We start from the raw sequence: 24,527 nt of genomic DNA on the forward strand, positions 1-24,527 counted from the left end.
TCTTCTGAGATGCTTTCCTGCATCTCGGAAAATTTAATAAGATGTGAATGGTCACAACGTCTATGCCCACACCCCCTCTCAAAGATGACCTCGAACTCCACCAGAATTGCCAACCCAGTCTTGGGCGGGGAGGCAGTTTTCCAGAAGTGTTAATGTTGCTTACAAATTCATTTTCCTTTAATAAACACAGGACATTGTGTGTATTGGCCAAGGACATTCCTGGTTTTATTACTTTGGTTTAAATGCACAGACTACATTAAGTAGGTTCCTTCCAGCTTTCTCCAGGTTGTATTCACTAAATATGGATCAAGATAAGGACTAGAGTTAGAGTGGGGGAAAGACAGACGTGTTTTTTTTTTTTTGCTGTTGCTTCAGTTTTTTTGATGTAACATAAAATTTACCATCTTAACCGTTTTTAAGTGTGCATTTCAGAGGTAAGAACACTCACCTTGTTGTGCAACCATCACGTCCGTCCATCTTCAGAAATTGTTTTATCTTCCCAAACAGAAACTCTGACCCCATTGAACAGTAAGAGTCCACTCCCCACCCCATCCCCGTCCTCAGAGCCTGGCTGACACCATCCTACTTCTGTCTCTACAAATCTGATGACTCTAGGGACTTCATATAAGTGGAATCAAGCAGTGTTTGTCCTCTTGAGTCTGGCTTCTTTTACACAGCATAATGTCCCCCAGTTCATTCATGCTGTAGCATGTGTCAGGATTTCCCTCCTTTTTTAAGGCTAAATAGTATTCCAGTGTACAGATACACATTGCATCTTGTCTATCCATTCATCTGTCCATGGACTTCGGGATTGCCTCCACCTTTTGGCTGTTGCAAATAAAAACATCTTTACTTTTGGAAGGATTAGTCTAAGGCACCAAAGAGATACACAGAGGGAAAAAACACAGAGTTGAAAGTCAGGATTTCTTGATGAGGGCAAGCAGCCAACATGGAGATTGCAATTTGAGAACATCATTCCAGAGCTGTTTCCCAGGATGTCTCAAGATGCCTGTTAAAAGGTCTCGACCCCATCAAGGCCCACGGAATCAGACAAGCTGGAACAGGACTCCAGGTTCTGCATTTTGCAAGCCGCCCAGGAGATCAGACAGACACGGGGAACACAGGAGACTGTATACAGAGAAGATGGGGTAGCTCATTCTAGAACGCAATCTTCAGAAGCACCTATGTTCACACAAAGGAAAGATCAAAAGGAGCCATGACTAGAGACAGGAAAGATAAATGAGTTATGTGCAGAGGCAGCAAGGGAATCGATAGAAACAAAAGAATCAGAAAGAGCAATAAGGGCCAGCTGAGGGGAAACAGCCTGAGTCAAGGGGGACCTGGTTGGCGGACTTCTAGAAACTGAACTCTCAGGGAGCCAGGAGCCCACACACGGTGTCTTGTGCCAATTTTCAAAAGCTTCCCTTCCTCGGGGTGCCCCCTTGACCAGCAGCCTACAGAAACTGGCGCAGCTGCAAGTCTTAAATCAATCTCCTCAAGCTCCCCGTTATTCCTGGAAAAAGAACAATAGGATTTTCTGGTGTCAGCAGCAAATGATTTTCTTGGTGAAAACCAGAAGTTGAGATTCCCTCCTCTTCACAATATGTTTCATCTTGGTGAACGTAAGCCTTCCTGCAACTGATGAACAGAAATTAAAGAGACAGACAATACCTTGCTGTGGCCAGGCAGTCCTCATTTCTTAGGGCAGAATCCTCAAAGCCAACAACTACAGGAGGCAGGCATCATCTGAGTTGCCACAGGAAACCTTATTTCCACTGCACCAGAGAAGGCGATGGCACCCCACTCCAGTACTCTTGCCTGGAAAATCCCATGGACGGAGGAGCCTGGTGGGCTGCAGTCCATGGGGTTGTGAAGAGTCGGACACGACTGAGAGACTTCACTTTCACTTTCCACTTTCATGCATTGGAGAAGAAAATGGCAACCCACTCCGGTGTTCTTGCCTGGAGAATCCCAGGGACTGGGGAGCCTGGTGGGCTGCCATCCATGGGGTCGCACAGAGTCGGACACGACTGAAGCAACTTAGCAACAGCAGCAGCAGCAGGGTTTCCAGGGTTTTCTTAGCCTCTTGGTTTTCTCCACGGTGTCTACCAGCTTGAGGGACATATACTGTGCATACTACCCACTGAAACCCACTCCAGTATTCTTGCCTGGAGAATCCCATGGATGAGGAGCCTTGCAGGCTACAGTCCATGGGGCCATGAGAGTCAGACACAACTCAGCACTAAACCACCATGACCACCACCCACTGGAACAAAGAATCACAAGGAAACAGAGCTTCCAGAAAAACCCAAGTTGCAGTCTCACTCCAGACAGCAAAGTATATTCAAATAATAACTCTAAGGCTTTCAATGCATTCAAAAATTCATCCTCACCTATCCTTAAAAACTGTGTTTCTTTTGAAACATTTTTTTTTCACACATAACACAAGCAATGTATTTAGAATCACATGACTGAGTCAGGTTGGTATGGTGGGAAGACATTTTTTTTTCTTGTGTACTTCTGCGGTTTGTGTGTTTGTTTGGTTGTGGGAAGAACACTTAACATGAGATCCAGCCTCTTAACATGCTTTAAAGGGCACCATAGAGTGTTGTTAACTACAGATGCAGTGCAATATAACCAATCTCTAGAACTTACTCATCTTGAAAAACTGAAATTTCATACCCATTGAAAAGTAATTACCCATCCCTCTCCCTCCAGCCCCTGGCCACCACCATTCTACCCTCTCCTTCCATGAGTTTGACCATTTTAGATTCCTCTCTCTATATAAATGGAAACCCACTCCAGTATTCTTGTCTGGAGAATTCCATGGACAGAGGAGCCTGGCAGGCTACAGCTCATGCGGTCGCAGAGTCGGACACAACTGAGTGACTAACCCTTTCACTTTCATATGTAAGTGGAATCACGCAGTATTTATCCTTCCATGAATGGTATATTTTACTTCACATAACATCCTCTAGGTTCCTCCATGTTGTGGCAAATAGTAGAACTTCCTTCCTTTTTAAGGCTGAGTAATATTCCACTGTTGCTGGGGTTCTCAAGGCAAGAATACTGCTGTGCTTTGCCATTCCCTTGGTGATGGACAGGGAAGCCTGGCATGTCGCAGTCCATGGGGTCTCAAAGAGTCGGACGTGACTGAGCAACGGAACTGAACTGAATATTCCACTGCAGGTGTAAACCACATTTTCTTTATCCACTCATTTGTCAATGGACATTTGGATTGTTTCCATATTGTGGCTGTCGTGAATAATGCTGCAGTGAATGTGGGTGAGCAATAGATCTGGGAGATTCTGATTTCAATTCATTTGCTATCCTTAAAAATTTTAATGAGGTGCTCAGCTCTGTAACAAACAACAAACAAATTGTTTCCTCTATTAATCGGTGCAGTTCATTGGAAAAATGTTCCCAGCTCTCCCTTTCTATGGGGAATATTAAGACTTCTACGGCTTCCTTTCATTAATTCCACAAACATTTATTGAGCTGTGCTAGGAGCTAAGGAGGGCTTCCCAGATGGCACTGGAGGTAAAGAACCAGCCTGCCAATGTGGGAGATGCAGGTTCAATCTAGGGGTCAGGAAGATCCCCTGGAGGAAGGCATGACAACATACTCCAGTATTCGTCTGAAGAATCTCATGGACAGAGAAGCCTGGCAGGCTACGGTCCATAGAGTCACAAAGAGTCACAGACAACTGAAGCGACTTAGCATGCAGGCATACAGGAGCTAAAGACACAAGGTAACGGAAGCAGCAGGGTCCCCACCTTGGGCCTGTGCCCGCTGGTACCCAGTGCTGGGTGAGCAGGAAAGAGAAGGCCTGGGTCCTTTCATTCACTCCTTTACAGAGGGTAGAGAATCTTAAACATCCCAAGCACTGGCTCATACAGTCTTTTCTGATCCTCACAAAAAACTCAGGAAGCTGGCTGTGTGCATGCTCAGTCACTTCAGTCACGTCCAGCTCTTCAGGATACTAGAGTGGGTTTCCATGCCCTCCTCCAGGGGATCTTCCTGAGCCAGGGACCGTACCCATGTCTCCTGCATTGCAGGCAGATTCTTTACAGCTAAGCCACCAGGGAAGCCCCAGGAAGCTGACTAGACAGGCATAATACACCCATGGCACAGATGAGAAAATTAAGGCTTGGGAAGTTAAGTGACTGGCCAGCCCTCACATGTTTAGCATGTAGTAGAGCCTGGAATCCACCCAGATCTCCCTTGCTTCTAATCTATGACTCTCATACAAAAGATGAATGGGGTGCCCCTTCTTTTGGGGGAAATGATACATTCTCATATACCTGTGATGTGATGGGGACAGGAAAGGTCAGGAGGAGGATGAGGAGGAGGGCAGCTGTCTGAAATCATCTATCAGGGCAGCCCTCCTCTGCTCTATCCTGGTTAGTATGTGCTACATGCCTGAGCTTGCGCTGGCCTTGATAAAGAACAAACAGCAATAAAGCTTCAAAGCACAGAAGAGCCCCAACCTTGCCGAGAGAAGCGTAATTAAATTCTCATGAAATAGACTGATGCTCCCCCATTTGTTTTCACTATTATTTATTCCTGGTTGCACAACCGAGCTGAAAAAGTGGGGGAAAAAAAAAAGACAGACCCTGCTTGTGAAGGAACTTCAGCTGTTCCTGTGGCTGAGGAAGTAGCCAGGGAAAGTTCCCTCCAGAAAGTAAAGACCAATCTTCCTAATATCGTAACATGTGGAAGCTTTGGTTTCACCTTCGAGAAATCTCTACATCACAGTTTTATTGCCTTTGAAATTACTCTGCCTTCTTATCCCATGCTGGGTTTTGCAGAGGCATGTTCATTCCCCTGGGACCTTGAGAGAAAAGAGGTCCAGAAGTGCTTTACCTGCAACCAGTTCAGTTCTTTAAGGCTCTTGGGAGTCCCCATCCTCGTGTCCAGAGAGAGGCCAGGCAGGTCCTGCCATCAAGCTTCACTCTAGTCCCCTCCAAAGCCACACTCCCTCCACTAACACTTCACACGTTCTCACTGCTTTGACACCAATCGAGGTATGATGGGGTAACAATGGTCAAGGAACACCTCAAAAATAAAGAGCAAGCCAGAAAAAAAAACCCAAGAACAAAGAACACAAAGACTAAGGAACAGGAGATGATGGTTTGTGACTGACCTGTCAGAAGCAGGAAGACGTGAGAGTCCAGGCTCAGCGCGCTGCTCTGTCGCCATCAACCACTGACCTTCCCCAACTAGTGAGGCTTCAGCCCTGCCTCCCGAGAGATGTGGGCCACACCTCGGGAGAGGGTCAGAGAGGACATGGATGCAGAGCGGGGGCAGCCTGGGAGAGCAGCCACCTCCTGGGAGGGGGCAGAAGAGGACAGTGGAGGGTCTCTGATAGGACACGTTCCCACAGGCTCGCAAACCTGGCCTCACCAGATCTGCTTAATGGGCTCCTGATCCGAGTACCACACTCCAGAAAAAGCGGGAAAGCAGGACACCCACGGGATACTTTGTAATCAAAGCCAGCCAGGTGCCCTCAGACAGGAAGTGCAAGTCTTCTTGAGAAATACCAACTGTCCCGAGGCCAGGGTTTTGCCTGCTTAGGAACTTGGACTTTGAACCCTGCACCTTTAACATTACTGCAAAGCAAGACTCCTAGAGAAACGCTCTGGTACGATCTTCCATCTTCCTGACCACCCTGCAGCAGCCGCAGACCTAGCTCAGGAGGACTGGCCCCAAAACACAGCAAAGACTGTTCGGTTAGGAAACACAGAAGTATCCGAATAAGTCATCACTGTCAGTTACTCCTCCAGCAGATGCATTTATTCATAAGGGTAGATTCAGTCCAGCGCTGTGAGGGGAGGCCTGATGTGAATGTTCGTCTCGTGGTAAGATCTCTGCTCCCAAGTGTCGCCCCTGCTCCTCACCAGCCTGCTCCTGCCATCATCTCTTCTCTCCCTTCTGCCAGGGAGATGCCCTCCCATCACTTATTAAAAGTAGCCCAGGCAGCCAGACGGCTGTGACACACGCCACCCAGAGGGACCTGCCGCCAGGCTGGAGCCCATATCCCAGGAGTTGTTTTTGGTTCACACATCTCATTGAATGTATTTAAATACATTATATGTGGCCGCCTGGCTGCACAGGCAAAGGGAGAAGCAAGCGCTCTTCCCAAAAGCCCAGCAGCGTGCGCACGCAGACACACATTCACACATACACATGTACACACATTTGCAAACATTTACATATACACGCACATGTACACACACATACATATATATATATATACATGCACACATAAACACATGCACCAAATGCGCACACATGTACACATGCACACACATAACCACACATATATCCACATATACTCATGCGTGCACACACATACACATGTACAAATACCACATGCATGCACACACAGACACACACACAAACGTGTACACATGAGTGCACACACACACGCCGATACACCTCCCCCCGCTCCCTCTCCAGGGGCTGAATACTACTGTGATTGAGGTTCCCAGTCAGTCCAGCCTGCCCTGATCTCTCCCCTGCGACTTGTGCTCCATAGGTCCACCCCCAACCCCAGGTGGTCCTCAACATCATCACACGCTGCCCCTCAGGAAACCCCAGGGTTTCTCAGTGTCAGCACGGCTGATGTTGGTTGGATCCCTCTTTGTCCCGGGGGTGGTCCTGTGTGTGGTTGAGCAGCATCCCTGGTGTCTACCCACTAGATGGTAGCACACACACACACCCTCCCCAAGGTCTCCTGGGGCACAGTCACACCGGCTGAGAATCACTGGTATACACAATCTCTTGTTTTTTGGTCCTGCCCCTCAGCATATGGGACCTCAGTTCCCTGACGAGGGATCAAACACATGACCCCTGCATTGGAAGTACAGAGTCTAAACTACTGGACTGCCGGGGAAGTTCCTACACTATCTCTTTAATTAAACCATCAGCTCCTGGAGAACAGGTTCCATGTTATTTCCTTTTTTATTTCCTCCCAGCAACATGGCTGTGCATACAACAGATAGCATGGCAGTACCTGCTGGAATGAAGACATGACTACGCACACAGCAGGACAGTGGCACAGAACAGCAATTAGCACAGGGCAGCCTGTGTCCCCAGGTAAACCCAGGCTTGGGCACGTGTAATATCCCCCATGTTCCTTACGATGTAACACACAAGAATCAGATTTCCTGAATCACTCCACTCCTTAGTGAATTTTAGCCAGTAGGTAGTGCTTTGAGTATAACAAGACACAATAAAAAACTGGAGAATGATAAGGGCAGACCCCAGGCCATTGTTCACAGAGAAAACTATGAACCAAACTTCAAGGGAATTGCTACGGGTGTAGCATTAGGCTGGGATTCCCAGGTTTCCACTTCCCCTGTGTTTTCCTTCATTGCTGGGTAGGCAGAATGGCTTTGAGCTAAGAAACCGTACACAATGGAGAGAAGGGTACATGCAGTCTGGGGGTCAGGAGGGCACAGATGTGGATGATCAAAATGTCAATTCTGAGCCCAGACATCTTTGGCGAGGGATCTCTGGGACCCTCAGTTTCATTACCTGTAAAGGGAGAAATTAAATGACAACCACAGAAAGTTACCGAGAGGCTTCACTGAGGCAATCTACATGAAAGTGTTCACAAAGCGGGCATTTAATAACAGTACAATTTCCTCCTCTTCGTGCTAACAAGAGAATTCAACATTAATATTTTTCATCACCAAAAACTGTGAGGTGCAGAGTATAGCTGCACTATATACTCTTAATTACAATAGTAGTTAAGAGTATAGCTCTTAACTTCATTGAGAAGTCCTCATCAAGGATCCATACCTTGGTGTCTTCACCAAGAAAGCCTGACTAGATGACCGACTGGTAGAACGTCCCAAGCCACTTCTGACAGACCATTCTCTATACGTGTCCACAGTCACAAGGTGACTGGTCTTTTCTGCCATACAGGCTCATTACAGATATAGTTCAGGTTCAGTTCAGAACCCCGAAATAAAGCAAGTCACTAAAATTTTTTGGCTTCCCAGTGCATGTAAAAGTTATGCTCACACTATACTGCAATAGCATTATATCTTTAAAATATGTATATACCTTAATTTTAAAATACTTCATTGCTAAAAATGCTAACCATCAGCTGAGTCTTCAAGGAGTCATAATCTTTTTGAGATAGTGACATCAAAGATCACCATTACAAACATACTAATCACAAAAAGGTTTGAATATTGTGAGAATTACCACAATGTGCCACAGAGACATGAAGTGAGCAAACGTTGTTAGAAAAATGGCACCAATAGACTTGCTTCCAGCAGAGTTGCCACAAACCTTCAGTTTGGGGGAAAAAAACCCCACAATATCTAGGACATGCAAAAAATGAAGATCATGGCATCCAGTCCCATCCCTTCGTGCATGGCAGATGGGGAAAAAAATGCAAACGGTGGCAGATTTTATTTCTAGGGCTCCAAAGTCACTGTGGATGGTGACTGAAGCCATGAAATTAAAGGACCCTTGCTCCTTGGAAGAAAAACTTACAAACCTAGACAGCATATTCAAAGCAGAGACATCACCCTGCCAACAAAAGTCTTTATAGTCCTTTGACCACACAAAGGATTATAATCCTTTGACTATGGTTTTTTCCAGTAGTCATGTACAGATGTGAGAGTTGGGCCACGAACAAGGTTGAGTGCTGAAGAATTGATGTTTTCAAACTGTGGTGCTAAAGAAGACTCTTGAGAGTCCCTTGGACAGCAAGGAGATCAAACCAGTCAATCCTAAAGGAAATCAAGCCTGAATATTCATTGTAAGGCCTGATGCTGAAGCTGAAGCTCCAATACTTTGACCACCTCCTGCCAAGAGCTGAGTCACTGGAAAAGACCCTAATACTGGGAAAGATTGAAGGCAGAAGAAGGGGATGACAGAGGATGAGATGGTTGGATGGAATCACTGACTCAATGGACATGAGTTTGAGCAGGCTCCAGGACGTAGTGAAGGACAGGGAAGCCTGGCGTGCTGCAGTCCATGGAGTTGGACACGACTTAGCAAATGAACAATAACAACAAAGCGAAATAAAGCAAAGTGCAAGAAAACAAGGTCTGCTTGTACGTCAAAGACATCCTCAGTCCCCAGGAAGGCAGGTCACAGCAAGGGCAGCGACAGCAGGGGCTCCTCCAGTTCCAGAGGAGAAAGACTCCCAGGCTGGCTGCCTGTCCCCACCAGAGGAGACACACCACTGACGGGTGATGCTGGGTCTCACCTGCCTCCGTCCTCAGCGGGGGCCAAAGGTAGGTGAGCACACCTGGATAGGTGCACATAGGGAATGATCCTGCTCCAGGAGAGAAAGGAAGGAGTTACACGGCTTTCTTCCCCTCACCTCCCTGCCCCCTCCACCCTCCAGGCGGCCAAAACTACATCGTCTTTGGGCACCCCAGATTGGCCACGGTCTCACTAAATGACCCATGGAGGGTCCTTCTTTCTGTGATTCCTTTTCCTCAAGTAGACCATGGGCAATGTCGGTCTGTCCCAGCGCACCTAGGAAGGGTCCCGGAACTGCACAGAAGCCCTGGCAGGGGCCCCTGCTGTGCAACAGCAACACCCATCAGAGCCCCTTGGAAGAGATTCCTCAAAGCCTAACCCCTAAAGGGCAGAGAATCTGCTGTAATGCTATGTTTTCCCCAGGCTGCTCTAAGGGACCATTCTCACATCTTTCAAGCCCGTCCACTGAAAAGAGTAGAAAAATAGCCCTTCCTGGTTCTGTTTCAGCCAAGTCCTAGCACTGGACCCCACGTGTGCCACCCGCCAGACGGCATCTCCCAGGGACAGACTCAGATGTAGGGAAATCCATCCTGACGCCTCTGGGCCAGCGACAGGAAAGCGTTTATTTCTGCTCTTGCCTCTGACGTGTCTCTCTTTCATTTTTCATTTCATTTTTTCAGAAGCCACTGGAAGGTAAGAGAATCATGAAATATGCATGCGGATATGGACTGTGGGCAGCTCAGATAAAGCAGCCGGGTTCTTATCAGAATGAGAATAGAGGTGCAGGCTCCTGGCCGTGAAACAAGACCCAGAATCATCCATCCACACCTTAGCCAAAGCTGCTGGTCTCCCCAAACGACCCCGTCCTTCAGCTCTAAGTACTGAGATTGATTTTTAAAAGATAACATACGGAAGAATGGCTGGGGAAGTTTTTATTTACCCGATACCCCTTCCATCTTTCTTGCATCTAGTCCACTAATCAGCCAATAATATAAATGATGATAAAGCGCCATGCTTGATATGGATGCAAAAATATATGGAACTAGTAGAAGCCGAGAATATAGATTTCAAGTATGACCCAAAGCAAGGTTTTTTAAATCAATGACAATTTATTCACTGCTAAAACTGGGTGTGAATATCTGCTACCTAAATGCTATTGTGAAAATTGATAGAAGTCCTTAACTTAGATTACATCCCATGGAAGGAAAAGATTCTACATCCAAAGTAAGGTAGAATCATTACTGCTTTTCTTTGCAACTTCTTAATCGAAAAGAAGTGAACGCATCGCAACCAGTTCTAATGTAAAGATGTATTGTGTCAATAGCAACAATGACCTTGGTGTTTCCTTGGAATTCCAAGATCAGCTTGGGGGCTTTAATCAGCCCACCTGGATAACCCCAATCTAGGCTGGTCCCAGGTACTCACTCTAAGAGTTCCTTCAGTCTGGCTCAGGCTTCGGTCCTGGAACTCAGATCTCAGGTTCACATCGTTAAATCCTTGACAGACAACAATAAATCGTCTTGTACATTCTTTCTGTGTTCCGCTAGTATAACATATTGGAGTATTTCCACCCTTTCAAAGCTGCCTAAATATTTATTCCTTAACTTTCCAAAGGACATAAAACCTTAAGTGAGTAATACATTCAAATGAACCACTCTGGCATCCTGTATGTCTTGGAGAGCTAAATATTTTGCTCCCTTAACTGGAAAAAAAGTCTCTGATTTTAAAAATTACGGCAAATTTTTTTAAACTGGAAAGAACCAACCCATTAAAGCCCTGGATACATGGAAAAGGTGTATCATTGTTTGAATTAATTGTAAATATTCCTTGATAACATTCAGTTCATTCTAAACAGTCACAAAATTGATGTCATCATTGTGTCCTGCATTATCATAAAGTCATGTGTACTTGTGACAGTTAGAATAAACAGTTATTTGCCTACATCTGGAAATGTTTTAGGCAGTAAAAAAGGTGAAGGCATTTTTCCCTTCTCATAGAAAGCATGGGTTTTCACCAGGGCAGCAAATATTGTTGTGAGAAATTCACAAGGGTGGGGGGAAAAGTGCTTGCTTTGAAAGGAACCATAATCTAAGTTTTCAGCCCATAAATTCACAGTGTCTTTTTTTTTTTTTTTTTGGCCATGCTACATGGCTTGCAGGATCTTAGTTCCTGAGCCAGGGACTGAGCCCAGGCCCTCCAGTCCTGAAATCGCCAAGTCCTAACCACTGGACTGCCAGGGAATTCCCAACATTTTTTTTTTAAATTGCCAGATTTTAACAGAGGTCTCTTTAATCCTAAATTAGATTTTCACCTGAAAAAAAATTCCATCTCAAAGTAACTCTTACCCCACTGATTTCTAGCATGTGTTTAGAATCAGTTTTTTTTTTTTTTTTACTAGATATCAAACTTGAAACAATGAGATAGATCTGAATCAATCAACCAATGAAGGTGAAAAATGACAAGATAACCTGAGGCCACAGTGAATATAAAATCAAAAGCAACAACATCAGGCTTGGTGACACACTTGGCTGGCAGGACACAGGTGGGGGCGAGGGACAAGGAAGCAGGTCTGCCTTCCTATGTATACCTTCCAATATAACATGTGTGTGTGTATAAAACAAATGTTAAAAATTAGCATGTGTTTCTCTAGCACACAGCAGCTGGGGAGGAAAGCCGGCTCAAAAATAAGCTGCATGCCAAAAATATTCAGAGTGAAGCTAGCCTGGGATTCAACCTTTCCCAGTGATAATCCACCCTAGATAATCTGCTTCTATAACTGAACTTAAGCTTCTAGTACTCACCTTCATCAGATGTACTGTACTATAAATGGCTGAGACTTTTCTTGTCGGTACTAACATGACACCTGCCAGTCCTGATACACCCCACCTTGCTGAGCAATCTTAACTCCCCTTGGAGACTCCTGGCAGGAATGGTATTTCCCCCTCCACAAGCACTGTGCTGAAGAGATCTTCATTACATTAACCCAGGCCTCAAGTTCAAAGATAAATCTCCTATAACATTCCTTCAATGTCTCTCATACTGTATTTTCCCTCCCCATCCTCATATTGTAATCCTTGCATTTTATTTTATTTCTCTCTTGCTCCATGACCAAGTTTTCTTTTTTTAATTAATGTTTATGGGAGTAATGCTGTTTTACAATGTTGCATTAGTTTCTGCTGTACAGCCAAGTGAACCAGCTATACGTATACATATATTCTCCCTTTTTTGGATTTCCTTCCCATTTAGGTCACTGCAGAGCACTGACTAGGGTTTCCTGAGTTATACAGTAATTTCTCATTAGTTATCTACTTTATACCTGAATGTCAGGTCAGACACTATAAAACTCTTAAGAGGAAAACAGGCAGAACATGCTTAGACATAAATCACAGCAGGATTCTTTTTAACCTGCCTCCTAGAGTAATGAAAATTATTTGCCATTTGTCTTTTTAAAGCTCAGATGGGGGCGGGCTTCCACCAGAAAATGAGTGTATGCTCACTGTGGAGGCTAATCTTCAACCTATTTGATCCCACCCCACATAAAAGGAATAACATAAAACAGATACACAAACAGGCTGATATCACAGGCACTCTTCTAGGCTAAAAGACATCATCTTTTCTCCATGAGATATTGACTGTACTTATGAAGTCCTCATCTATTTACACTGGAGTTGTCTTTAATTTCCTTCTGCATTCATTCTCTGAGAGTATGATTTCACCACTACCAAAAAATGTAACTGATAACATTTTCAAAAGTGTATTTCCAATGAAAGGCTCTTTCACACTGCTCACAGGACAACTGGGATTGGGTCTGAGCAGTCAGATGCTTAAAAACAAAGATGCAATGCTCCCTGACTTCAGACTACACTTCAAAGCTACAGTAATCAAGACAGTATATTGTGTGTTCTGTGGTGGATTCATTTTGATATTTGGCAAAACTAATACAATTATGTAAAGTTTAAAAATAAAATAACATAAAAATAAATAAATAAGCAAGGTGGCAATAAAAAAAAAAAAAAAGACAGTATATTGGTTTAGTCGCTAGGTTGCATCAGACTCTCGTGACCCCATGGACTGTAGCCCACTGGGCTCCTCTGTCCATGGGATTTCCCAGGCAAGAATACTTCAGTGGGTTGCCATTTCCTTCTCCAGAGGAATCTTCTCAACCCAGGGATCAAACCTGAATCTCCTGCATTACAGGCAGATTCTTTCCCAACTAGGCCACAAGACAGTATGGTACTGGCACCAAAAAAGACACATCGATCAATGGAAAAGAACACAGTTCAGAAATAAACCCGTGCACTTATGGTCAATCAGTCTATGACCAATGAGGCAAGAAGATACAATGGTGAAAAGACAGCCTCTTCAATAAGTGGTCCTGGGGAAATCTGGACAGCTACATTTAAAAAAATGAAATTAGAAAACTCTCCAACACCATATGTAAAAATAAACTCAAAATGGATTAAAGACTTAAATGTAAGACTGGATACTATAGAACTCCTGGAGGAAAACATAGGCAGAACATTCTTTGACATAAATCACAGCAGTATTTTTTTGGGTCCCTCTCTTACAGCACAGGAAACAAAAGCAAAAATAAGCAAATAGGACCTAATTAAGCTCTTTTGCACAGCAAAAGAAATCATCGACAAAACAAAAAGACAACCTATCCCTGGGTCAGGAAAATCCCTGGAGAAGGAAATAGCAACCCACTCCAGTGTCCTTGCCTGGGAAACTCCATGGACAGAGGAGCCTGGCAGGCGACAGCCCACGGAGTCGCAAAAGAGTTGGCCACAACTTAGCAATTAAACAACAACGGAATGGGCGACGATACCAGCAAATGATGTAACCAATAAAGGGTTAGTATCCACCATAATGACGAACTAACCAAGTGGCCAGAAATGAGGGAACCATAGACTTTTCACCAGGGAATAAAGGAGAGCCAGAGTACCCAGGCTCAGCTGTCTCTTACCTATGGTCTATAAACAAATTTCAGGCAGTCGGGGAACTCCTGAAATTGTCTGCAAAACTCCAGGGGTGTGTGTGTGTGCATAAGTGCCTTTTTCTTGTGAGAAGATGCACAGCTGGCATCAGATATTTCAGGCAATGTGAAAAGGTTAAGAACTAGTACGGGAGGATCTTGGAAGGTTCCTTCCTGCCCCAATGCTTCGTAAGGCAGGTGGGTTGTGGGCGCTGGTCACACCTTCCCCTCAAGGCCACTCTGCAGCCCACTGGCATCTGTTCACCTCCAGACGTCAGCCTGGGCTCCTCAACCTTCAGAGAAACCACTGCCGCTGGCCCCACTGCCACTTGCCTCTAGGCGACCCCAGCAAGATCTTTTTCATGACAGGCCAGGGAACAGACTGGAGAGGGCAAAAGGGTTGTTTATATTGACTGTGGTTATGTGGGTCAGTGAACATGCCACAGTGACCTGCTAAGTTATTGACAAGAATATATAAGCAAGTGTTCAAGGGCTTCATCCATTAATAAAACCACATGGCACCTGCCAGGCTGGCCACGTGGGAAGCACAGAAGCAGTGCTATGGACGCTGGGAGTGTGCACTCAGCAGGACACAGGCAAGAGTGGGGCCATGAAATCCGCCCCGGGAAACAACGGAGGTATAGTGAGGCCGGCATTCTCTTCTTCAACACCCATCCCCTTTCCTCCTTCTGTCTTCAAGTTCCCTTTCCCCTCCATCACTTCCCTGGCTTCTAATTAAGCTGGGGCAGGTCCCCAAAGGCCCCTTCCACACCACAGGAACCTTACAGCCATGGTGGCAGAAGAATCTAGCAAGTCAGGGTGTCAGAGCGCCCTGCCAGCAGCTAGCTCTGATGACAGCTCCAAGGGCTGTATTGCTGTTTCACAGCACTTATCACACTCTAATTAATTTCAAAACAATGTCTCTCGAGTCCTTTGCCTCCACGCAGCACCAGGCAAGGGTGGGGGGGACAACCCTTGAGTGGTTTCCCGAGCCCAATTAAGGCTTCACAGTAGAGGCGAGGGCTGCAACACACAGGGAACACTGCTCTTAGGCAGGGGCCCCAGGAGATTGTACCCAGGAAACCTTGGAAACTCCCCCGGGTGGTGCCAGCCAGCTCCCTCCTATGCCCCAGCCGGGTGTCACCCACACCTTTCACGCCTGCCCCGTTCACAGCTGTCCCACGCTATCTAGAGCAGGGGACATCATGTTCACCAATGTGATCCCCTTGTGCTAAAGGCAGGAACGCAGCCCCCAAGGTGTAGGAGCGCCTGGCAGCACACGGCCCTCTGCAGAGCTGGCCTCCACCTGCAAAGAGCTCCCCAAGATGCAGATGGTCAACTTGAGGCCAATGAATGTGAGAGCTCAAGATAAAAGCTCAGGCAATAGGTGATGGAGATGAAGTGGGGGGCTGAAAAAGAGCATGCGCAGGTACACGCTGCAGGAACTGCCAGGAAAGGGAAGCCTGGGACATCATTCCATTAGTTCACACCATGTGGACAGTCTCTATTAAAAATCTACTCCAACACCAGTATAGTATAGAGTCACTGCCGACAGCTGTGATCAGATAAGTCGACTCAACTCTTCACTGGCTTCACAGGAGACTCCAGGGTCACTGTCTCATAGCATCCTCATCCAGAGCATATGGAAGAATCACCATCACATAAAGGATCTGGGCCACCACTGTGACGGTGGGGGGAGCTTGGGAGGCCTCCATCCTCAGAAAACAAAAATCTGTACCCTTTAAATAATTAACACTGGAAATTTGACCTTGGACTCGCAACTCTCTGAAGCATCCTGCTAAATTGTTATCAGTCACTTCAGCTTAGGCTGAATGATGTGGTGGGAAAGAGCGTGGGTGACATCTGGGAAGGGAGGGGAGCTCTGGAAAGGCTTTCCAAGCCCCTTGGAGGGAGTGTTTCCCAGGCTTGCGCTCATCAACAGAAGCCCTGAATTGCCCAGGTTGTTAACACAAGAATGTAGGGACCAGGAGCCCACAAGCATTGCTTATTATTAAATAAGCATCTACGAATAGATATTTTTACACTTCCATTTAAGATAATACTGACATTTGCTGACTCTTGCTAAGGGTCTGTTCCGCTATTAGAACAAAGAGAAAAATCTGTCCCCTTGACTTTGAGAGCTCTTTTGAGAATGATACCACTTTCTGGTAAGAGGAATCCCTGGTGCATGAGTGCATGCTAAGTCACTTCAGTAATGTCCAACTCTTTGTGACCCGATGGACTATAGCCTGCCAGGTTCTTCTGTCCATGGGATTCTCCAGGCAAGAATACTGGAGTGGGTTGCCATGCCTTCCTCCAGGGGATCTTCCCAACCCAGGGATCAGACCTGTGTCCCTTATGTCTCCTGCATTGGCAGGCGGATTCTTTACCACTAGCACCACAAGGGAAGCCTGGAACCCTGGTAGGACCCATCAGAAATGACTCCAGTTTCCTAGCACCTTCCTTTTGGGATATGTGTCATCACAGTGCTGGGCTGAGGCTTACTGCAGCCCTTGAACAATGATAAAAGGACTCAAATATTGACTGAGGGTCAATCCAATAAAATGAAACCCAAATAAAAAGGGTACAAATCAATCAACGCTCTCTCTGCCACGGGGCAACTCCCAGGGCCATGCCAGTTGTTCAAGAACAGTCTGTGAAATCAGCCATCATGTTATTAACCTCGTGAGTCGATCGATAAGTTTGCTCAAGGTTAAGCAGGAGAAGCTGGCAGCAGAGGCATTGGGAGTCCAGTGGAGTTAACCCACGTGTAAATCAAAAATTTCCATATAAAACAGGGAGCTTATTCATTAAAAGGACCTTGTGAACTATCCTATTTTCAACTGAAAAATGAGCTCCTAATTTCTCCTGTTACACCAGTTTAAATTTTTAGGCACTGCATTTTCTGAAAGCAAAGCGTCCGTGGCTGTTAAGTCTCTGACCCACTGTGGTTGTTACTCAAAGACTAAACCATGAGACCCCAGCCTCTACTGCTCTGCTCACTCACTGCCTTCCTAGGAAATCCTGAAACAGAGAAGGGGGCATCTGGGATGGGCCACAATGTATGACTGTACTTGGCAGCTGGTCATATATTAGTCAGCATTCTACAGAGAAACAGAAGCAACAGAACCAGAAAAACAGAATCGATAGACTTATTATAAGGGATTGGTGCACAATTACCGAGGCAGACAAGTTGCAAGATCTGCAGGTGAGTCAGCAAGCAGAGGCCCAGAAGAACCCATGGTATAGTTCCAGTCTGAAGGCCAGCAGACTCGAGACTCAGGAAGAGCTGCTATTTCAATTAAAAGTCAGACAGGAGAAAGCCAATGTCCCAGTTCAAAGGCCATCAGAATTATATACCACAGATTATATGACCTAAAAACTATAATACTATAAATACGCTTAAGTCTCAATAAAAGGGTACTTTTCTATTTGGCGGGGGGGGGGGGGGGGGTGCTTCCCTGGTGGCTTAGAGGATAAAGCGTCTGCCTGCAATGCAGGAGACCTGGGTTCAATCCCTGGGTCGGGAAGATCCCCTGGAGAAGGAAATGGCAACCCACTCCAGTACTCTTGCCTGGAAAATCCCATGGACGGAGGACCCTTGTAGGCTACAGTCCATGGGGTCACAAAGAGTTGGACACGACTGAGCGATGACATACGTTTCCATTTTTTAAAAAAGGAATTTCCCTCTGGACATACATATACCTATGACTGATTCATGCTGATGTATGGCAGAAACCAACACAATATTGTAAAGTAATTATCCTCCAGTTAAAAATAAATTTTTTAAAACAGGAATTCCCTCTGATTTACAGGAGGATCAGCCTTTTTGTTCTATGCAGGTCTTCAACTGATTGGGTGAGGCCCAGCCACACTAGGCAGAGCAATCTGCTTTATTCAGTCTACTGATTTAAATATTAATCCCATCCAAAAACACTCTCATAGACACATTCAAAGGTGATGTCTGACTAAATGTCTGGACAACCCAGATCCCAGTCAAGATGACACATAAAGTTAACCCTCACAATGGTGATAGCTGTTTTCTACAATGGGGAATTCAGGAGCAGGTATCAGGCGTCCACGCAAAGCTGAGGATCCCAGAGGGAACTTAGCCAACACAGGGCAACCAAACTTCAGGGCTAGAACACAGTCCTGGGACTCTCAGGGTGCGGAAAGGGTCTTAGCCTCAGGCCCACTGTCCAAAGCCCCAGAGAGACACCAAAAGACCGCCTGGGGTTGAACTTTGTTCTTCTGTTGCCACTACAAGAGGCAGTGACATCCCATATGGCTGTCAGGTGTTAAACCTAGCTAATCTGCAGGGAGAAAAAAATAATATGACATCTTGCCATTAAAACCATTTTCTTGTGGAAGGTCCAACCTTCCTTGATCTATGACCTTGTTTGGACTCATGAGTATCTAGACAATCTCCTCTGCTCACAGATTAAAAAAAAAAAAATTGAACCAGATAGAGTTTGGGGCAGTGTGGCTGAGGCCACATCATCCAGCCATCACCATCTGAGTCTCTGCCTTCCCTCCCAAGACCCTACAGTGCTCACAGTCCCACCAAACAGTGTCTGACTTCCTCCTGTTTACACGGCTCCATGTCACCAGGACTCCCTATCCACCACCAAGACAGAGGCGAATGGTGGCTACCATGTATGGATGGGTGAGCCTCTCTACTGAACCTCGGGGCTCAAGGCCCTTCTTGACGTGATCCGCTGGCTTCACCACAGCCATGCTGCAGAAGCATGGGGCACAGGGGCTCTAGGGCCAGCACCGGGTCTTCAAGGAGTCCTCCATCCTCCAGGAGCCACCAGTGGCCCAGGCAGCCTCGGGCCCCAGCAGCTGTGAGGAGGCACAGAGGAGGCGGCCACCACGCTCAGCCCCCAGCACTCGGCCCTGCCCTCATCTCCATCTCCCTCACTCACTGCAATAAGCTGCTTTAGCCATATCTGCTAAAAATACGCCTCGCTTCTCTGTGACACTTACTAATACATTCTATTTCAGGCCTGTTTGCATTCCCATGTACAAACGCCCATGTGGGTCGCAGCGAGCATGTGCAGAACGTTAGAGCATTCCCTCCAGGAAGATTCCTCCCGCTCTGCTCAGCGCACACATCTGAAAAGCACCTCTTTCTGCACCAGTGGGAGCTGCGTAGAAAACCTTCCTACACTGGATGGGCGCTGGGGATAGAGAAGAAAAAGGCTGGGGTCAGAGGGGAAAAGAAGAGACGAATGAGGAAGCAGATGTGCACACAGTGAAGACCACACTTGCTCCTGTCACACCTGCACCCCGCCAGCTGGCACACAGCCCTCCCCCACCACCCCTCCCCCACGCCTGGCCCCCTGAGTCACGGTCACTCCAGAAGCAGCTGCAAAACGGCATCTCCACTGAAGTCATACGACACATGCTGGAAACCAGGAGAACATCTGAAAAAAGGCACAACCTGGGCTGAGCTCCACGAGCCACCCCCGGGAGGGGCTCATTTCTACGTCTGAGGCCTGGAGAAATCATCGTCTCCACCGCAACAGCGGTCCCCTCCTATGAGCTCATCCTTCCCCAAACGGACATTCCCGCTGGCCGGCCTCGGCCGGCCTGGAAGAGCTGCTCAACTTTCCTGGCGTTTCCCAGAACTTGGGCTCTCTCCTCTAATTATAGGGAAGATAAATGACAGCTCTCTGATCTCTGCCTTCCTGAACGGAAGGAGGGAGAAGTCCTGTGTGACCAGTTTTCAAAGGTCTTAATTTGTGCTTCCTTCTTGTTTTATCACAAATCTTAATACATCTTTCTTTCTTTGGAGGTGAAACACCACAGCAAAGAGTGACTGGGTGCTGCTGGCTGCAGGGAAGGCCGTGGAGGAGGGGAGGGGAGAAGGGACCCCAGTGCTGGGGCCAGAACACGCAGGAGGATGTCTGGGGGAGCTGCAACTCAGACCCAGCTGGTGCCGTACCGATGTCTTTCCGACTGCAAAGCTCTGGGGTGACAGACGCATAGATAAGTGCAGAGTGAAGCGTTCAGAATGCCAACTCCACCCCACCCTTTTCAGGTCCCAGGACTTGGCTGGGTGCACAAGCCCCAAATTGGAGCTGCTGTTCCTCAGTTAAGAAATCAGATCCTTTAAAAAAATTAAAACACTTAAAAAAACAAAAAACAAAAAAAAAACATGCGACCAAATGATGGCCCCTCAACCAACACAGACTGGAGTCTCCCAAAGTCTGGAATTCAGGGCTTCACCAGCTCCACACGCATAGGAAGTGGCTGGGCAGAGATTGTTAATGGCAGGAAGGAAGAAGCTAATCCAGCCAGAAATTATCATGATGAAGGATCACAAAAAAAGCTAAGGGTTTCTCTGACTGTATTATCTCTTGCACACTTAGCCAGCACCGTGATTCTGCCAGGGAAGTGATTATTAACAACCCTGACATAGGAGATTCTAACATCTGAAATTTTCCTGAACCCCAGAGATAGCAGAATCTTATTTATCTAGGTTTGATTCCAACCTTAGTAAGAGAAAACACTGGGATAAACAAAGAACTCTCCAGCACCATCATGACACCCTACTGGTGAGTTCAGATAACCAAACGAGCCTTATCTCCTTGCAGTCCATCTTCGGGTGCTGCCACTGAATCCGATTTCATCCATGTAACAAAAGACAGTCACAATCACAAGCTGTTTATCATGCACACCCCGTAGGCTTGGCCTGGAAGCCGGCATAGATGCAAATGTGTATATAACATACACACGCATATGGAAAAAACCCACTAACGATGCAGAGAAGTTTCCCAGACCTCATCCCTTTTTATTTTCTCTGCTAGTCCTCTGAATAGCTCATCTTGAACACTGTAGCTGCCAAGACAGAAGAATTCACTGAGTAGGGAAAAAAAAAAAAATTCCATTATTCCAACTTTCTTTCCTTGAGCTTGATGAGAATAGTGAACATGCCTGGTGAGATTTCTTTAGCAGAATGAAGGTTATTTCTCCATTTAGCAACCAGGTGGTACAAAGGAAGTGGGAATACAGGTGAGTGGAGTCCCCCACAAGTGGTAACTGCATGTCCACCCAGCTCTGAATGTGAATTGCAAAATATGCCTTATACCCTCCGACGTCACCTCTGCCCCATCTCATCACTGCTGTGTGATCTGTGGACTGCGGGGGCAGCGGTGGAGAGAAGCAGGGAGAGGAAGCAGGAGCAGGCGATCCCAGTTCACCTCACTCTCTTCAGAAGGATGCTAAAAGGATTAAAGAGGTAATTATTGCCTCTGGAGCTCTTCAGCTATAAGACGCTCTATAAATACCAATAACCACCCCCTCGAGGGAAAACACATCTCATTCCAGTGGAGGTAAGGGCTGCAGCAGCCTGCAGAAATGATGGGCTGCATCTTGAAGGGATCTTCTGGCATCCTGAGTGCTCCAGAGTCATCGCCACGTACAGCAGGTGGCCTACAGAGCATCCCACTCTGACTGGAGACCGCAGCACCCCAGACTGCTGGCGTCTCATACACCCATCCATTCTGATCTGTCCATTCGATGTGCACTTATTAAGCCCCCACGGTCTGCTTGAGGGATGGAGTAGCATCGTGGTTACATGCCTGGGCTCTGGGGCTGGGCTGCCTGGCAGCAATCCCAGCTCTGCCCGCACTCTGATTGTCTGCCTTCAGGCAAGTCACTGAGCCTCTGTGCAGTGAGGACATGGAGGTCCTCACTCATCACGTGGGGATGATAACAGAAGCCACTTCACAAGGTCACTATGATTCAGGGGTGCACCTGTGACCAGTGGTTAGACCTCTGATGGATACACTGCTGCTACTGCTGCTAAGTCACTTCAGTCGTGTCCGACTCCATGTGACCCCATAGATGGCAGCCCACCAGGCTCCCCCGTCCCTGGGATTCTCCAGGCAAGAACACTGGAGTGGGTTGCCATTTCCTTCTCCAATGCATGAAAGTGAAAGTGAAGTCGCTCAGTCGTATCTGACTCTTAGTGACCCCATCGACTGCAGCCTACCAGGCTCCTCCATCCGTGGTATTTTCCAGGCAAGAATACTAGAGTGGGCTGCCATTTCCTTCTCCGATGGATACACAGTAAGGGCTAGAGAAGAAGACTGCTATGGAATTTAATCTACAAAATGGATGGGTCCACGGTACGCCATCTATTCCATGACTATTTTAAATTCCATGATTTTAGAATCAAAATCAAGATGGAAAAGGAGGAGTTAGCAATTAGCAGTGGGCCTAGCACTTAGCCCTGTGTGGAAAACAGAAGAGCAGAAGATGAGGCCCCTGACTGGGAACCTCCAGACCCAACAATGAAGGGAATTCAGGGGTCTTTATTTTCAGCTGCCAGACAGTTCCCTACGAGGGGCGTGGGGAGAAGAGCACGACCACAGACGTGCTTTAGGACTGCCAGCTCCCAGCAGACAGCCTTGAAGTCGATGTCATTACGGACTGAGATTCTATTCTGGCAAACCCTTCTCTCAGCTCCTGCGTCCACCCCTCCCCTTTACCTCACTACCCCTGAGCATGCCAGGATCACATCCAAAAAAGAAAGAGCTGCCCACTGAACCTCCCACCAGGAAGCCCTTAGTCCCTCCACCCTGGGCCGTGAGCACCAAGCCTCCACTTCAGGGGTCCGAGATGCACGTCCTGCCAATCAAAAGGCAGTGGGGCAGGCCCGGGGTGCATTCCTGTCCTGCTGCTGAGCTGAGTGGCTCTGAGCTGAGTGGGTCTCAAAGTGCAGTCCCTACAGCAGCAGCAGCACCCAGGAACTCTTAAGAAACGCTACTCCTCCCACTCGATCACAGACCTGCAGAATCTGAAACTCCGGGGATGGGGACGGGCCCGGCAGCCTGTGGTTTAACAAACCAGCTGGGGATTCTGATGCCTGCCCACTGGCTTCGAGAAAGTGACTTAGTTTTTTCTGAGTCACAGTTTTCCTCACTCAGCAAAGGGGGTTAACAGCACTCGCCTCATGAGGCTGTAATGTAGGAGTCAAATGAGATGCTAGATGTCAAGCACTGGATACAGCATGCCAACAAGGGTAGGCACTCAGCACACTCTACTTTTGTCATCACCGTCTTCATCACCATCATCATCATGGTCACCAGCACCATCAAAGTCTGCTAGAGCAGTAGCTCAGAAACAGCAAAAATAAGATTGTAATCCATGACAAGCCTGCTTTTCAGCAAAGTGGCTCTAAAGACAGTCCAAGGAAGAAGCTACAGGGAACTGGTAGATACATCCTACCTTGCCCAAGGTCACCCAAGGGCTGCCAGGATCCTGGGGTTACTCTTCCACACTACCTGTGATCCATGCAGATTCCCACAAACTCTGAGCATCTTGGGGGTTGGGAATCCAGAAATGAAAAGCATTCCCCATTTTATTGTCAAAATAAGGATAATAAGAGTTTTGAGGCAACACCACCAGAGAGAGAACTAGAGGTGTCTGAGTTCAAATACTGGTATTTCAAACGCACAGTGGAAGTCCTTAGAACACATTCTGAGTCGCTGATGGGTATTTTCAGACAGGAAGGGTGACAAGAAGAATCATGTACAGATTGACAGCATCTAGAATCCAAGAGATAAGGGGAGAGCATACTGAAAGAACTTCTTGGATTACACACCAGCATTGCCTCAAACAACTGTGGCAGAGGTCATGAGGGCCTCCAACAGCCAAAAGCAGTGGACACTGGTCAACCACTGTGCCCTCTGGAACCTAACAGTTGACCACTCCATCCCCTGCATCTCCTCCCTTGGACCTCCAGCACACCGCTCATCCTGGTTCTCCTATCCTCACCCAGACCTCTCTCCTCCTCCTTCTCTGGGATCTGCCCCACCCCGCACAGCTACCACACCCACTGCTTCTCTTTCAGCTCAGCTACTGAGACCCCGTTCCTCCCACTCTGGAGTCTGCACTGGGCATATGAAGATAAAGGATTGAAGAAGCACCAGGTCAGGTGCCATCTCTTCATCTCAGTCTATCATCCACTCTGTCCCCTAAGATACGGATGCAGAGGTGAGCAAAGAAGAGGCTGGTCTGTCTTTGGTCTCTTCTTGTGCCTTTTTTTCCTCTCTGGCAATCGCATCCCCCTAAGCATTGGGTTGACCTCATGGTGACCTCCAGCCCCAGGTTAATCCTGAGCCCTAGAACTTCATGTCCCATCATTTACTTCCCTCCACCTGGATGCTCACCTAGCATCTCAAGATCAGGATATCTGACAGGGACCCCATTATCTTTCTCATGACATCTGTTACGACTCACCCCAAACTCAAGTTCAGAGTAAGACCCAAAAATTGAGGTGGAAAAACTTACAACATTTAACATA

At 47.0% G+C, this 24,527-nt stretch overlaps 1 protein-coding gene across 2 annotated transcripts in view; it reads right to left on the bottom strand.

Moving 5' to 3' along the window:
• The window catches only part of CAMK1D (calcium/calmodulin dependent protein kinase ID), a 394,574-nt gene that overhangs the window by 268,743 nt on the left and 101,304 nt on the right, over nucleotides 1-24,527 (bottom strand). The gene's annotated exons all lie outside the window — the stretch shown is intronic.

The sequence above is a fragment of the Bos taurus genome, chromosome 13, assembly GCF_002263795.3.
Source record: "Bos taurus isolate L1 Dominette 01449 registration number 42190680 breed Hereford chromosome 13, ARS-UCD2.0, whole genome shotgun sequence".
Lineage (NCBI taxonomy): Eukaryota > Metazoa > Chordata > Mammalia > Artiodactyla > Bovidae > Bos > Bos taurus.